The following is a 17,160-nucleotide window of genomic DNA, read 5'->3' as shown; positions in this document are numbered from 1 at the left end:
CATCCCTAGGGCTCTGAGGAGCATATCAAGAATGAGTCAGTCATGTTAAAGTAGGAAAAAATAGTATCAAGTCAGTAGTTTGGTTTGGGAGAGTTTCTGTGATGAGAAGCAAGTGTTGCAGAAAAGTCAGTGTGGAACCTCAAAAAAGATGATAGTATCCAATCTGATTCCAAAGTTTGAGAAGTCCTGCAGTATCCCGGAGTTCTTTGCATACACCCCAGTAAGTAATAGATGTTACCTAACAATAATTTTTGTATTCATCATTTTTGAAGTGATTATTAAGTTTTTAGGACATAAATACTTACTAAGTTTTTTAGCCACTTGAAAAACAATTATGTATTTTTTTTTTTTTGGCCTAAGGGTGCTGTTAAATAAAACAAAACATGACACAACACTAAGAATGCTGAGAACAGAGAAAGTTTGGGAATGTCTTATCTATGGCATTTAATAATATAGAATCCCAGTCTTTCATTACCTTAGAGTTATTGAACCAGAATCTATATTTCATAGAGACCAACCAGAAGTTTCACAAGCATTGTCACTGATTCTCATAATTTACATCTACATTTTCAGAATTATTCTTTGTTATTGCCTATCATTGTTGCTTGCCTAGTGATGGTGTAGATACCACGAAGTTCAGCTTAATGATATTGCTCATATTCATTATGGTCAAATGGTAAAGTGTTTGATATTAATGTTGTTATTTTCATTATTATACGTATGTGGGCATTTTTGCAGCAATGCACAAGTTTCAAAGAAATTTTAATCTTAAGATTTCCCATTGGAACCAATTATCACTTAAAATGTTTATCATGAAAACTCTAATTGTTCCTTAATACATACACTCTCAGTTAAATGTTAATGAGGTTATTTATTTAGTTCTGACAATGGGCCTTTATATTCTACACGTGCCTTTGATGATGAGTATTAATGAGCTAGTATAAAATAGTTCTCTATAAAGAACTTCATATGATTCTTTGATCTGTAGAAGTGTTACAGTTTTGTCACTCATTAGCTTACAAATTCTAAGAGCAAAGGGTACCATTGACTCTTGGAGGAAAACTTAACTCTGAATCAACTGTGGAGAAAGAAAAAGTGTGTAGAAGAATGTTGACTTAAACTTAGTCATACAGATAAATCGGTAGGAGAGATGCTGTGAGAAAGGAAGTTTGTGCAATAAAATCATTTGGAAAAAGCAGGATATAATGTATCTTCATGATTCATCATTCCCATTTTCATAATTAGTTCCCTGAGTGTGTCTGTACTAAGGTAAACATTGTTAAATTCAGTGATTGGCTACCAAATGTTTCCCCCCCCCCCCAACAATAACACTCATCTGTCCAAATAATTAGCATTCCTAGCAAGATACTTTGAGAAATGTAATATAATATTCAACAACACTGAGTGTTGATTGAATGTCCATTATATATCAGTTACTGCTAGATGCCAGGCATGAAGTGATAAAGATATGTAGACATAATCTCTTATCCTCCTGGAAACAGTCAATTCAATAAGCTACTGAAATAAAGTGTGGGCATATTTTATTGCCATTCTCTGATTTGACATCATGTGCCAGGTGCAATCTGATTCAGTCTAGAAAAGAATTGTTAGAAAAAGAGCCAAATAAAGTAATATCTGAAATATGAGTAGTTGTGTGTGCATGTATGTGTGTATAGTCTAGTGGCATGAGACAAAAAGAAACAAGAGAGAGAAAGAGAGAGACAGGCAGGCAGCCTTGTGGGAGGTAGAGATAGGTATATTCCATATTCCAGCTTTGGAAATATATTTAGGGACATTGTATTTAGTTACTCATTTATTGCCCTTTCCCACCAGAATAAAAGCATCATGAAAGCAGAAACAGTGTTTGGTTTCCCTTCAGATGTTGCCCCAGATAGTGAGAATGTTGTCTAGAAGGCTGCAGATGCTTTAAACAAAAACTTGTTCCAGGTGCCTGGGTAGCTCTGTTGGTTGAACATCGGGCTTTGATTTCGTTTCAGGTCATGATCTCATGGTTCGTGATTTCGAGCCCTGTGTCAGGCTCTGCATTGACAGTGTGGAACCTGCTTGGGATTCTCTCTTTCCCCCATCTCTCTGCCTCTCCCCTGCTCTCTTTCTCTCTCAAAAATTAATAAACTTAAAAAGGTAAAAATAAAAAAATTAAAACTTGTTGAATAAAAGGAACATGAAAATATGCAGTCAAGTTGAACTTAGACTGAAAAAGCTTAGCATGAAGAGAAAAAGTGTATGGCAGAAACAAGCTCCTGATTTATTTCCATGTGTTATGGACTGAATATTTGTGTCTCCATAAAATTTATAAGTTGAAGTCCTAATAATCCCCAGAGTGAGTGGTATTTGGAAATAAGGTCCTAAGTAATTAAGGTTAAATGAGGTCAGGTGGGGACCTGATTTAATAAAATTAGTATCCTTCTAAGAAGAGACAAAAAGAGGTGGCTCTTTCTTTCTTTGATGGGCACACACTGAGAAAAGGCCATCGAAGATAAGGTGAGAAGGTGGCTATCTATAATGCAGGAAGAGAGCTCTCGTGGGAAACCAGATTTGCTGGTACCTTGATCATGGGCTTCTAGCTGTCAGAACTGTGAGAAAATACATTGCTGTTTAAGCCACCTGGTCAGTGGTATTTTTTGTTATAGAAGCCCAAGTAGACTAAGAAAGCATGCTTTATCATTTAGTATATATTTATGCCACATGAGGAGCAATTGAAAGTTTTTAAGCAAGTTTTTAAGCAAGTGATGTATGAGGCAATCACTCCAAGTGAAATGCAGAACATTGTTGTGGGCTATTGTGGAAAAGCTGCAATGGGAAGGTTTAGGTGTATTTGAAAATGTAGGTTGACAGAATTTTATTTCTAATTGCATAGTAGAATTTTATAACTATGAAATTCCAATTTGAGTTGTTGGGGAAAGCTGAAGTACCTTTGGTCATGTGAGTGTGATGGTATAAGATATCTAATAAAGACATCCCAGAAAGGTTCAGTATATGTGTGTGGAACTTGAGGAGAAGGGTAACCTGGAGAGCAATAGAGAATTGCTCTTAATTGAGATTTATGTGTGACTTCAACCCATGGAGGGATCTTTTAAAAAGAGGAGAGATGAGAAATTAGAAGAGAAACCTAAGGAAGAAAATTTAAACACGAGAGGAGACATAAAGCTGGCAGTGACATTATGTCCAATCGTGAAGAGGAAAGCCAAAGCAAGAGGATATTTGTGGAAGAATTCATAGTGGGAACTTTTCAAAATTGGGAATATGATAAATGATTTCAAATTGGAAACAGTATATTTCTTCAAAAGACGAAGAAAGCTATTTCTTCCTTCTAAACCTGACATAAAGCACAAAATATGGGTGAAGGTGGTCCAAATATACAAACTTTCAATTATAAAAAACTAAGTTCTGGGGATGAAATGTACAACATGATGACTAAAGGTAAAAATATTGCTTTGTATATTTGGAAGTTACTGAAAGAATAAATCTTAAAAGTTATCAGAAGAAGTAAACAAATTTTGTAATTATGTGAGCTGATGGATTGTTAGCTAAACTTGTGGTAATCATTTCATAACATGTAAATATACCAAATCATCATGTTGTAGCCCTTAAAGTTATACAACTACATGTCAATTATGCTTTAATAAAAGTAGAAAAAAGTGAAATCCTATATTCAAATATTCTATTCATCAAAATTTTATTTCAAAATCAAAGACATAAAACTACTCTGATATCCATTTTAACTGCCCATATGTAGAAATCCTTCTAAATGTTTTCATTTGTTTGTCTGTTTCTTTATTTATTTATGAGAGGGAGAGAGAGAGAGAGAGAGAGAGAGAGAGAGAGAGAGAAGAGAAGAGAAGAGAAGAGAGAATGTGAGCAGGGGACAGGTAGACACAGAGGGAGAACGAGAATCCCAAACCGGCTCTGTGCTAAGAGCAGACAGACCAATGTGGGGCTCAAGCTCACGAACCATGAGATCATGACCTGAACCGAAGTCAGATGCTTATGAGCCACCCAGGCAGCTATAGAAATCCTTCTAACATGAGATATTATTTTACTTTACTTTTTTTTTGGGGGGAGAGAAAACTAATTTTTATTTCTTTTTTTTTTATGAAATTTATTGACAAATTGGTTTCCGTACAACACCCAGTGCTCATCCCAAAAGGTGCCCTCCTCAATACCCATCACCCACCCTCTCCTCCCTCCCACCCCCCATCAACCCTCAGTTTATTCTCAGTTTTTAACAGTCTCTTATGCTTTGGCTCTCTCCCATTCTAACCTCTTTTTTTTTTTTTCCTTCCCCTCCCCCATGGGTTCCTGTTAAATTTCTCAGGATCCACATAAGAGTGAAACCATATGGTATCTGTCTTTCTCTCTATGACTTATTTCACTTAGCATCACACTCTCCAGTTCCATCCACGTTGCTACAAAAGGCCATATTTATTTTTTCTCATTTCCACGTAATATTCCATTGTGTATATAAACCACAATTTCTTTATCCATTCATCAGTTGATGGACATTTAGGCTCTTTCCATAATTTGGCTATTGTTGAGAGTGCTGCTATGAACATTGGGGTACAAGTGACCCTATGCATCAGTACTCCTGTATCCCTTGGATAAATTCCTAGCAGTGCTATTGCTGGGTCATAGGGTAGGTCTATTTTTAATTTTCTGAGGAACCTCCACACTGCTTTCCAGAGCGGCTGCACCAATTTGCATTCCCACCAACAGTGCAAGAGGGTTCCCGTTTCTCCACATCCTCTCCAGCATCTATAGTCTCCTGATTTGTTCATTTTGGCCACTCTGACTGGCGTGAGGTGATACTTGAGTGTGGTTTTGATTTGTATTTCCCTGATAAGGAGCGACGCTGAACATCTTTTCATGTGCCTGTTGGCCATCCGGATGTCTTCTTTAGAGAAGTGTCTATTCATGTTTTCTGCCCATTTCTTCACTGGGTTATTTGTTTTTCAGGTGTGGAGTTTGGTGAGCTCTTTATAGATTTTGGAAACTAGCCCTTTGTCCGATATGTCATTTGCAAATATCTTTTCTCATTCCGTTGGTTGCCTTTTAGTTTTGTTGGTTGTTTCCTTTGCTGTGCAGAAGCTTTTTATCTTCATAAGGTCCCAGTAATTCACTTTTGCTTTTAATTCCCTTGCCTTTGGGGATGTGTCGAGTAAGAGATTGCTACGGCTGAGGTCAGAGAGGTCTTTTCCTGCTTTCTCCTCTAAGGTTTTGATGGTTTCCTGTCTCACATTTAGGTCCCTTATCCATTTTGAGTTTATTTTTGTGAATGGTGTGAGAAAGTGGTCTAGTTTCAACCTTCTGCATGTTGCTGTCCAGTTCTCCCAGCACCATTTGTTAAAGAGGCTGTCTTTTTTCCATTGGATGTTCTTTCCTGCTTTGTCAAAGATGAGTTGGCCATACGTTTGTGGGTCTAGTTCTGGGGTTTCTATTCTATTCCATTGGTCTATGTGTCTGTTTTGGTGCCAATACCATGCTGTCTTGATGATGACAGCTTTGTAGTAGAGGCTAAAGTCTGGGATTGTGATGCCTCCTGCTTTGGACTTCTTCTTCAAAATTCCTTTGGCTATTCGGGGCCTTTTGTGGTTCCATATGAATTTGAGGATTGCTTGTTCTAGTTTCGAGAAGAATGCTGGTGCAATTTTGATTGGGATTGCATTGAATGTGTAGATAGCTTTGGGTAGTATTGACATTTTGACAATATTTATTTTTCCAATCCATGAGCAGGGAATGTCTTTCCATTTCTTTAAATCTTCTTCAATTTCCTTCATAAGCTGTCTATAGTTTTCAGCATACAGATCCTTTACATCTTTGGTTAGATTTATTCCTAGGTATTTTATGCTTCTTGGTGCAATTGTGAATGGGATCAGTTTCTTTATTTGTCTTTCTGTTGCTTCATTGTTAGTGTATAAGAATGCAACTGATTTCTGTACATTGATTTTGTATCCTGCAACTTTGCTGAATTCATGTATAAGTTCTAGCAGACTATTGCTGGAGTCTGTCGGATTTTCCATGTATAATATCATGTCATCTGCAAAAAGCGAAAGCTTGAATTCATCTTTGCCAATTTTGATGCCTTTGATTTCCTTTTGTTGTCTGATTGCTGATGCTAGAACTTCCAGCACTATGTTAAACAGCAGCGGTGAGAGTGGGCATCCTTGTCATGTTCCTGATCTCAGGGAAAAAGCTCTCAGTTTTTCCCCGTTGAGGATGATGTTAGCTGTGGGCTTTTCATAAATGGCTTTTATGATCTTTAAGTATGTTCCTTCTATCCCGACTTTCTCAAGGGTTTTTATTAAGAAAGAGTGCTGGATTTTGTCGAAGGCCTTTTCTGCATCAATTGACAGGATCATATGGTTCTTCTCTTTTTTTTTTTGTTAATGTGATGTATCACGTTGATTGATTTGTGAATGTTGAACCAGCCCTGCATCCCAGGAATGAATCCCACTTGATCATGGTGAATAATTCTTTTTATATGCCATTGAATTCGATTTGCTAGTATCTTATTGAGAATTTTTGCATCCATATTCATAGGGGATATTGGCCTGTAGTTCTCTTTTTTTACTGGGTCTCTGTCTGGTTTAGGAATCAAAGTAATACTGGCTTCATAGAATGAGTCTGGAAGTTTTCCTTCCCTTTCTATTTCTTGGAATAGCTTGAGAAGGATAGGTATTATCTTCTGCTTTAAATGTCTGGTAGAACTCCCCTGGGAAGCCATCTGGTCCTGGAATCTTATTTGTTGGGAGATTTTTGATAACCGATTCAATTTCTTCGCTGGTTATGGGTCTGTTCAAGCTTTCTATTTCCTCCTGATTGAGTTTTGGAAGAGTGTGGGTGTTCAGGAATTTGTCAATTTCTTCCAGGTTGTCCAATTTGTTGGCATATAATTTTTCCTAGTATTCCCTGATAATTGTTTGTATCTCTGAGGGATTGGTTGTAATAATTCCATTTTCATTCATGATTTTATCTATTTGGGTCATCTCCCTTTTCTTTTTGAGAAGCCTGGCTAGAGGTTTGTCAATTTTGTTTATTTTTTCAAAAAACCAACTCTTGGTTTCGTTGATCTACTCTACAGTTTTTTTTTAGATTCTATATTGTTTATTTCTGCTCTGATCTTTATTATTTCTCTTCTTCTGCTGGGTTTAGGCTGCCTTTGCTGTTCTGCTTCTATTTCCTTGAGGTGTGCTGTTAGATTTTGTATTTGGGATTTTTCTTGTTTCTTGAGATAGGCCTGGATTGCAATGTATTTTCCTCTCAGGACTGCCTTCGCTGCGTCCCAAAGCGTTTGGATTGTTGTATTTTCATTTTCGTTTGTTTCCATATATTTTTTAATTTCTTCTCTAATTGCCTGGTTGACCCACTCATTCGTTAGTAGGGTGTTCTTTAACCTCCATGCTTTTGGAGGTTTTCCAGACTTTTTTCTGTGGTTGATTTCAAGCTTCATAGCATTGTGGTCTGAAAGTAAGCATGGTATAATTTCAATTCTTGTAAACTTATGAAGGGCTGTTTTGTGACCCAGTATATGATCTATCTTGGAGAATGTTCCATGTGCACTCGAGAAGAAAGTATATTCTGTTGCTTTGGGATGCAGAGTTCTAAATATATCTGTCAAGTCCATCTGATCCAGTGTGTCTCTTAGGGCCCTTTTTTCTTTATTGACCGTGTGTCTAGATGATCTATCCATTTCTGTAAGTGGGGTGTTAAAGTCCCCTGCAATTACCACATTCTTCTCAATAATGTTGCTTATGTTTATGAGTAATTGTTTTATATATTTGGGGGGCTCCGGTATTCGGCGCATAGACATTTATAATTGTTAGCTCTTCCTGATGGATAGACCCTGTAACTATTATATAATGTCCTTCTTCATCTCTTGTTACAGCCTTTAATTTAAAGTCTAGTTTGTCTGATATAAGTATGGCTACTGCAGCTTTCTTTTGGCTTCCAGTCGCATGATAAATAGTTCTCCATCCCCTCACTCTCAATCTAAAGGTGTCCTCAGGTCTAAAATGAGTCTCTTGTAGACAGCAAAGAGATGGGTCTTGTTTTTTTATCCATTCTGATACCCTATGTCTTTTGGTTGGCGCATTTAGTCCATTTACATTCAGTGTTATAGAAAGATACGGGTTTAGAGTCATTGTGATGTCTGTATGTTTTATGCTTGTAGTGATGTCTCTGGGACTTTGTCTCACAGGGTCCCCCTTAGGATCTCTTGTAGGGCTGGTTTAGTGGTGACAAATTCCTTCAGTTTTTGTTTGTTTGGGAAGACCTTTATCTCTCCTTCTATTCTAAATGACAGACTTGCTGGATAAAGGATTCTTGGCTGCATATTTTTTCTGTCTAGCACCCTGAAAATCTCGTGCCAATTCTTTCTGGCCTGCCAAGTTTCAAAAGAGAGATCAGTCACGAGAGTCTTATAGGTCTCCCTTTATATGTGAGGGCACGTTTACCCCTGCTGCTTTCAGAATTTTCTCTTTATCCTTGTATTTTGCCAGTTTCACTATGATATGTCGTGCAGAAGATCGGTTCAAGTTACGTCTGAAGGGAGTTCTCTGTGCCTCTTGGATTTCAATGCCTTTTTCCTTCCCCAGTTCAGGGAAGTTCTCAGCTATGATTTCTTCAAGTACCCCTTCAGCACCTTTCCCTCTCTCTTCCTCCTCTGGGATACCAATTATGCGTATATTATTTCTTTTTAGTGTATCACTTAGTTCTCTAATTTTCCCCTCATACTCCTGGATTTTTTTATCTCTCTTTTTCTCAGCTTCCTCTTTTTCCATAACTTTATCTTCTAGTTCACCTATTCTCTCCTCTGCCTCTTTAAGCCGAGCTGTGGTGGTTTCCATTTTGTTATGCATTTCGTTTAAAGCGTTTTTCAGCTCCTCGTGACTGTTCCTTAGTCCCTTGATCTCTGTAGCAAGAGATTCTCTGCTGTCCTGTATACTGTTTTCAAGCCCAGCGATTAATTTTATGACTATTATTCTAAATTCGCTTTCTGTTATATTATTTAAATCCTTTTTGATCAGTTCATTAGCTGTTGTTATTTCCTGGAGATTCTTCTGAGGGGAATTCTTCCGCTTGGTCATTTTGGATAGTCCCTGGTGTGGTGAGGACCTGCAGGGCACTTCCCCTGTGCTGTGGTGTATAACTGGAGTTGGTGGGCGGGGCCGTAGTCAGACCTGATGTCTGCCCCCAGTCCACCGCTGGGGCCACAATCGGACTGGTGTGTGCCTTCTCTTCCCCTCTCCTAGGGGCGGGATTCACTGTGGGGTGGTGTGGCTCGTCTGGGCTACTTGCACCCTGCCAGGCTTGTGATGCTGGGGATCTGGCGTATTAGTTGGGGTGGGTAGGCAAGGTGCTCGGGGGCAGGAGGGGCAGGCTTAGCTCACTTCTCCTTAGGCAATCCACTTCAGGAGGGGCCCTGTGGCAGCGGGAGGGAGTCAGCTCCGCTGCCGGAGGTTTGGCTCCGCAGAAGCGCAGAGTTGGGTGTTTGCGTGGAGGGAGCAAGTTCCCTGGCAGGAACGGGTTCTCTTTGGGATTTTGGCTGGGGGATCGGCGGGGGAGATGGCGCTGGCGAGCGCCTTTGTTCCCCACCAAACTGAGCTCTGTTGTCAGGGGGCTCAGCAGCTCTCCCTCCCTTTGTCCTCTAGCCTTCCAGCTTTCTGAGCAGAGCTGTTAACTTATGACCTCCCAGATGCTAAGTCACGCTTGCTGTGGGAACACAGTCCATCAGGCCCCTCCGCTTTTGCAAGCCAGACTCGGGGGCTCTGCTTGGCTGGCGAGCCGCCCCTCAGTCCCGGCTCCCTCCCGCCAGTCCGTGGAGTGTGCACTGCCTCGCCGCCCTTCCTACCCTCTTCCGTGGGCCTCTCGTCTGCGTTTGGCTCCGGCGACTCTGTTCTGCTAATCCTCTGGCGGTTTTCTGGGTTATTTAGGCAGGTGTAGATGGAATCTAAGTGATCAGCAGGACGTGCGGTGAGCCTAGCGTTCTCCTAAGCCGCCATCTTGCAAAAAACCTATTTTACTTTTCAGAACGTATCTTTTGTCCAAAACATTTTTAACTTACAATATTGACCCCCTTGCTAAGCATGGTTTTATGGGCCCTACACAAGTACAGGAGTCACTTACTTGCAAAGAATATCTAATGTGTATTAACAAAATATTGTTAATTATTTACAACACAGTTACTATTACAAAACCATAAAGATATAATAAATAGTTCTACTGATAGATATTAGAATGGGAAAGAAAAGAACATTTAATTAAAATAAATGGTGAGCAAAGCTTTGGTCCTAAAACACCTGATCAAATAATTAAATTCATTAAGAGAGAAAAATGTCAGGCTTTATAATAATAGTATGGTGGTTTGGGTATTAAATTTTAAATCTCAATATTAGAATACATTTGATGTTTATTTTATAGTGAATTAATTTGTATAGACTCAATTTTAAAATGCTCTCCTGTCAAAGGCTGCTAGAACTGATATATAAATTCAGCAAAGTTGAAGGATACAAAATCAATGTACAGAATTCAGTTGCACTCTTATACACTAATAATGAAGCAACAAAAAGACAAATAAAGAAACTGATCCCATTCGCAATTGCACCAAGAATCATAAAATACCTAGGAATAAACCAAACCAAAAATGTAAAAGATCTGTATGCTGAATGTTATAGAAAACTTATGAAGGAAATTGAAGAAGACACAAAGAAATAGAAAAACATTCCATGTTCATGGATTGGAAGAATAAATATTGTTCAAATGTCAATACTACCCAAAATAATCTATACATTTAATGCAATCCCAAACAAAATTGCACTGGCATTCTTCTCAAAGCTAAAACAAACCATCCTAAAATTTGTATGGAATCACAATAATACCCTGAATGGCCAAAGTAATATTGAAGAAGAAGACCAAAGCAGGAGGCAACACAATCCCAGACTTTAGCCTCTACTACAAAGCTGAAATCATCAAGACAGCATGGTACTGGCACAAAAACAGACACATAGACCAATGGAATAGAATAGAGAAGCCAGAATTTGACCCACAAATGTATGGCCAACTAATCTTTGACAAAGCGGGAAACAGTATGCAAAGGAAAAAAGACTGTCTATTTAGCAAATGGTGCTGGGAGAACTAGACTGGGACATGCAGAAGAATGAAACTAGACTTTCTTACACCATACACAAAGATAAACTCCAAATTGATGAAAGACCTGAATGTGAGAGGGGAAACCATCAAAACCCTAGAGGAGAAAGCAGGCAACAACCTCTTTGATCTCTGCTGCAGCAATTTCTTGCTCAATACATTTCTAAAAGCAAGGGAATTAAAAGCAAAAATGAACCATTGGGACCTCATCAATATAAAAAGCTTCTGCACTGTAAAGGAAACAACAAAACTAAAAGGCAACTAACAGAATAGGAAAAGATATTTGCAAATGACATACCGGATAAAGGGTTAATATCCAAAATCTATAACGAACTTAGCAAACTCAACATCCCAAAACCAAACAATCCTGTGAATAAATGAGAAGAACATGAATAGACACTTTTCCTAAGAATACATCCAGATGGCCAACAGACATATGAAAGGATGCTCAACGTCACTCCTCATCAGGGAAATACAAATCAAAGCCACATTGAGATACCACCTCACACCAGTCAGATTGGCTAAAATGAACAACTCAGGAAAGTACAGACACTAGCAAGGATGTGGAGAAATGGGAACCCTCTTGCACTGTTGGTGGGAATGCAAACTGGTGCAGCCACTCTGGAAAACAGTGTGGAGGTTCCTCAAAAAATTAAAAATAGACCTACTCTATGACCCAGCAATAGCACTGCTAGGAATTTACCCAAGGGATACAGGAGTGCTCATGCATAGGGGCACTTGTAGCCCAATGTTCATAGCAGCACTTTCAACAATAGCCAAGTTATGTAAAGAGCCTAAATGTCCATCGACTGATGAATGGACAAAGAAGATGTGGTTTATATATACTATGGAATACTACTTGGCAATGAGAAAGAATGAAATCCTTCCATTTGCAGCAACATGGATGGAATTGGAAGGTACTATGCTAAGTGAAATAAGTCAGCCAGAGAAAGACAGACATCATATGTTTCACTCATATATGGAACTTGAGAAACTTAACAGAAGACCATGGGGAAGGGGAAGGGGAAAAATTGTTACAAACAGAGAGGGAGGTAGGCAAACTATAAGAGACTCTTATATAAGAGACTCTTAAATACAGAGAACAAACTGAAGGTTGATTGGGGGCATGGGGGAGAGGGGAAAATGGGGGATGGGCATTGAGGAGGGCACTTGTTGGGATGAGCACTAGGTGTTATGTGTAAGTGATGAACCACGGGAATCTACCCCCAAACCCGAAAGCACACTGTACACACTGTATGTTAGCTAATTTGAAAATAAATTGTATTAAAATTAAAAATAAAATGCTCTCCTATGAAATTCAAATATGGAAAGAAGTTATTTTCTATTTCAGCTGACAAATGAGATTCTTTATAATCTGTCACTTGTCTCTGTAGATGAAATGCAAAATATTAATATAGGGGATGAATAGCATTTTGAATGGTATAGTAGACAAAATAAAGGGAGATTTTATGGAACAAAAGATTATTGAGTAAAAGGGAGACAGACTTAAAAGAACAGCAATGTTTTTAAGAACTGCAATTATTTCACTAGACAATCTTTCACTAGGAAAAATTTTAAAATAGGTACTTATTTTTTTGTAGAGCAATTTACAGTCTCTTTAAAGGTGCTTCTTTTTTGGATTATATAAACATGTTTACAATTTACAATTTATATGTTTACATTTTTTACATATGTTTACAATTTATAGTGGGCGCCTATGTGGCTCAGTTGTTAAGCGTCCATCTTCAGCTCAGGTCATGATCTCGCAGTTTGTGAGTTCAAGCCCTGCGTGGGGCTCTGTGATGACAGCTCAGAGCCTGGAGCCTGCTTCAGATTCTGTGTCTCCCTCCCTCTCTGCCCCTCCTCCGCTTGTACTCTCTCTCTCTCTCTCTCTCTCTCTCTCTCTCTCTCAAAAATAAAGAAAATTAAAAGCATTAAAAAATGTTTATAATTTATTATGTAATAGGATTTGTATTCATTATGCAGTACTCAAAATAATAGAAATACTAACTTTTTTATTAAATGAGATCTTTACATTCATTAATTTTGATAAATATTCTATGTTATTATTTTTGCTGTTCTCACATTTTCAGAAAAATTTAGGGTTCCTGGGTCTCCTAACCTACCCGGGATCATGGGAAATTCTGCTTGCTACAAGCAGGTTTGTGAGGGTTTTTTTTGGATTTTTTTTGACGTCGGACTATTCTTGAGACAAATGAGAAGCTTAGTAATACAACTTCCCAGATGTTTTTATTTAGGAGAATGGCATTAGACTTGCTCTGAAAGAATTTATAATTTCTAATAAATTAATCTAATTGTTTAAATGTGATTATTCAGTGCTTAAATAATCAGGTGTCTTGGGATCTAAGGTTTTATAATTTTGATAACCTCTTTAAAAACAGGACATAAAATTATAGATAATAAATTTGGTAATTTATGTCCACTTACATTGAGAAATGAAATGACAACAAAAATATAAGTTATAAAATGCTTATTAATACCACAAGCATAAAAATTCAAAAAGTAAATATTAATCTCCTGACACATCTCTAATTGTTCCCATATTTTTGGCTTACATATTCATATTTTCTCTTCATATGACCATGATCTTGTAATAAAATTTTCTATAGAGGAAATAAAAAGTTAATTTGATGTTTTCTCTATTGCAGCTGCTCAAAACATGTTCTTAATTACCTAGATTTGACTCTACAAATGCACTTGTTCAGTCAAGAGTTGCACTGTAGTAACACTACAGATGTGTTATACCAACTAGAAATTCTGATGACTTCTCTTTTGCATGATTCCCGTGAGAAAAGGTAAAAGAAAAAATGTGGTGTGCACGCACAATATACATATATTGCTAAACTGCGTTACATATAGTGCATTACACATTCCTGATAAGAAAATTTGATCAAAGATTGATCCGAATTAAATCCTCCACTTTTAATTTTGCTCATGAAATTTTCGGAAGCATTTATGACTAACTTCTTATTCTGTCCATTTTACACCTTGTGACTCTTTGTGTACATACATTCCATGCAAGGAATTATAGGGCGTATGCTATCCCGATAAGCTTTCATTCCCTGTATCTCTGTGCTGTAATGTTAGGTAAGTAGGCATAGTGGAACTCCTCTCTACCAGATGGCTATCAATAACCGAACTATACATTGAAGTCACTGCAATTCACATGGGGACTTTCTTCTAAAGCTTAATTAAATGTAGCACAAATTCAGCTTCTTTCCTAGATTCCCAAAGGGCTCACAACCACTCCAGCAACATCTAACTATCTATACAATACAGAGCTTTTATTTGATTTCAGTTAAAATACTACTTTTTTTAAAGATTATTTTTATTTATGTTGTGAGAGAACAAGCAGGGGAGGAGCAGAGAGAGAGAGAGAGAGAGAGAGAGAGAGAGAGAGAGAGACGATCGTAAGCAGTCTCTGCAACATTGGTGCAGAGCCTGATGAGGGGCTCAAACTCACAAACCATGAGATCATGACCTGAGCTGAAATCAAGAGTGGGATGCTTGGGGGCACCTGAGTGGCTCAGTCGGTTGGGCATCCGACTTCAGCTCAGGTCATGATCTCACAGTTCGTGGATTCGAGCCCCACGTCGGGCTCTGTGCTGCCAGCTCAGAGCCTGGAGCCTGCTTCTGATTCTGTGTCTCCCTCTCTCTCTGTGCCTTCCCCGCTCATGTTCTGTATCTCTGACTCTCAAAACTAAATAAGCATACAAAAAAAGAAAGAGTGGAATGCTTAACCAGCTGAGTCATCCAGGCGCCCCAATATATTACTTTTGAAAAAAAAATTTTAATGTAGGATCACATGAACACATTGTAAAGTTTCTCCCAAGGTCCAGGAAGGGGCACATGAAAGTGAGTAGCACTGTGTGAAGCTTCATTAGTTCCACATTAATCTACCTCTGCACTTCCATTCTTAATCACACATTTTTATGACTACTAAAAACAGCTCCCCAGTAATAAAAATAATACATGATATATTTCAGTGACTGGCAAGGTGAATAATTACAGGCTAAAGTCTGGGTTATTCTTCATGAGGAAATAATTGCTATGATTATCTTTAGACCTGATATGCATTTAAATGAAATATTTTAAAAGGAATGTTCTAATTGTCTTGATTTTGTAAAATTTCCAAATCTCATTCTTCTTATGGAAATCAGTTCTTATAATACTTGAGCTCTTAAGATAAATCATTTTAGTGATGCTAATTAACAGACTGTCAAAAGATGATGTTTGTACTTTATATTTTCCATTTATAAAAATGTTACAAAAATGTTACATTTTCCTAAAAACCAAATTACTGTGAATACTGAAATTATCATAAAAACCTAAATAAAATACCTATGAATTTTATAATAAAATAGAAAATATTAGCTTTTGTTTTTATAAAGATGGCTCTATTTTTTGTGAATTAATCAAATTTCAGCTGATTATAATAGATACTGTTTAAAAAGAGTTTATTTTGCTTGAAAATACAGTGTGTGACAATTTCCATGCAACAAAAGCAATTTGTTTAGTGCCACCTTCATGCACTTACTTTTATAAATAAGTAATGGGAAATGAATCCATACAAGTTACAAAAAGACTTTTGATAGTCAGCACTAACATGTAAATGGACTTTTACAATTGGTACCTTGGGTTGTAGCAAACTGAAATAAATCCTTAGTGACTTGGCAAACATTTCCATTTCAACATTGAATTCAGTGAAGTTTTCTCTTCTGATAAGCTTTGAGTTTGAGCTTAGCTGTTGATTTATTTCTATTCCATAGTGAGTATTGAGAGCCATTTTCAGAAATCAGGTCTGAATCCTCCAAGGAGAAACATTCTAAACAAACACAAGAAACCTTTTAAGGGAATCTTATGGGCTCTTAATAACTAGTCATGTAAAAGTAGATACTATTCAGCCCAAATTCACTTTTATTATTTTTCTTTGAATCTCTAATGAGTTTCTCATTGTGATTTATAGTTTCAAAATATGCCTGATGAAGCAACAACATGTATTACACAGGATGATTCTTTTTGAAATTCAATAATTGTCCAGACTCTCTCCATAGCAAAGACTGTGGCATTTAGACATGATTTCTCTAATATGAAGAATTCCTAGTAAAACCCCAAAGATATGCAGCTGTATCTAAAGAACATATAAATTTAAAGTAGTCCACATTCTAGAAAACGCACAATAGGCATTACAATCGATTCACCCTTACTAATACTTAAAAGGTATAGGAAAACTGTTAATAAGAAATGTAAAGCACCAGAGTTATCTTTAATAATTTATTCCTTTTTGAAGCTAAAATGGGTCTTACATTAGAAAGCTCTTCCATTAAAAGAAGTTTACACCAATGTGTTTATTTTATAAGGTATTTGTGTTCCTGTTAAATGAGAACATTGCTATGTGTGTCCAAAGAGCATCATATAAACGATTCACATCAAGTAGGTAAATTTTCATTGTCAGAACAACTAAAATAAAATAATAAGATGTAGAGTGATGTATAAAAAATATTACTTTGTAAAGTTATTGGACCATATAATTAATATATACTGAGTAGTTTTAGAACACAAAAGTATGTTATTAAGTAAATACACATTACAATTTTGAAAATTAAGTAGGATGATACAGGAGGACTTCTTAAGCATATGCAGGACTGTACTACTACTAAGTGATTTGGTAACATTTGTTAGAAATTTTGGTGGAGTATGTAAACCTCATGCCCAAAGAATCTGCATGTATAATTTGGAATATATAGGACAATCTAAGGTTAAGTGAAAATATGCAGGGTGAGCAGCACTACAAAAACAGATTGTTCAGGCATTTGGAATTTTTTGGAATCTATTTTTTGATTATGGCAGTGGGAATAATATGCCAAAATGCAGATGCTCCACATTCCAATGTCTTCAGTGACCAGGACAGTAACATGAATATGAAGCCAAGAAAAAACTTTCTAAAAATAGAGAACTGTGGGCAGTGTGATAGAG

The sequence above is a fragment of the Prionailurus bengalensis genome, chromosome B3 (genome assembly GCF_016509475.1).
Source record: "Prionailurus bengalensis isolate Pbe53 chromosome B3, Fcat_Pben_1.1_paternal_pri, whole genome shotgun sequence".
Lineage (NCBI taxonomy): Eukaryota > Metazoa > Chordata > Mammalia > Carnivora > Felidae > Prionailurus > Prionailurus bengalensis.
Note: the sequence above shows the minus strand (reverse complement) of the source record.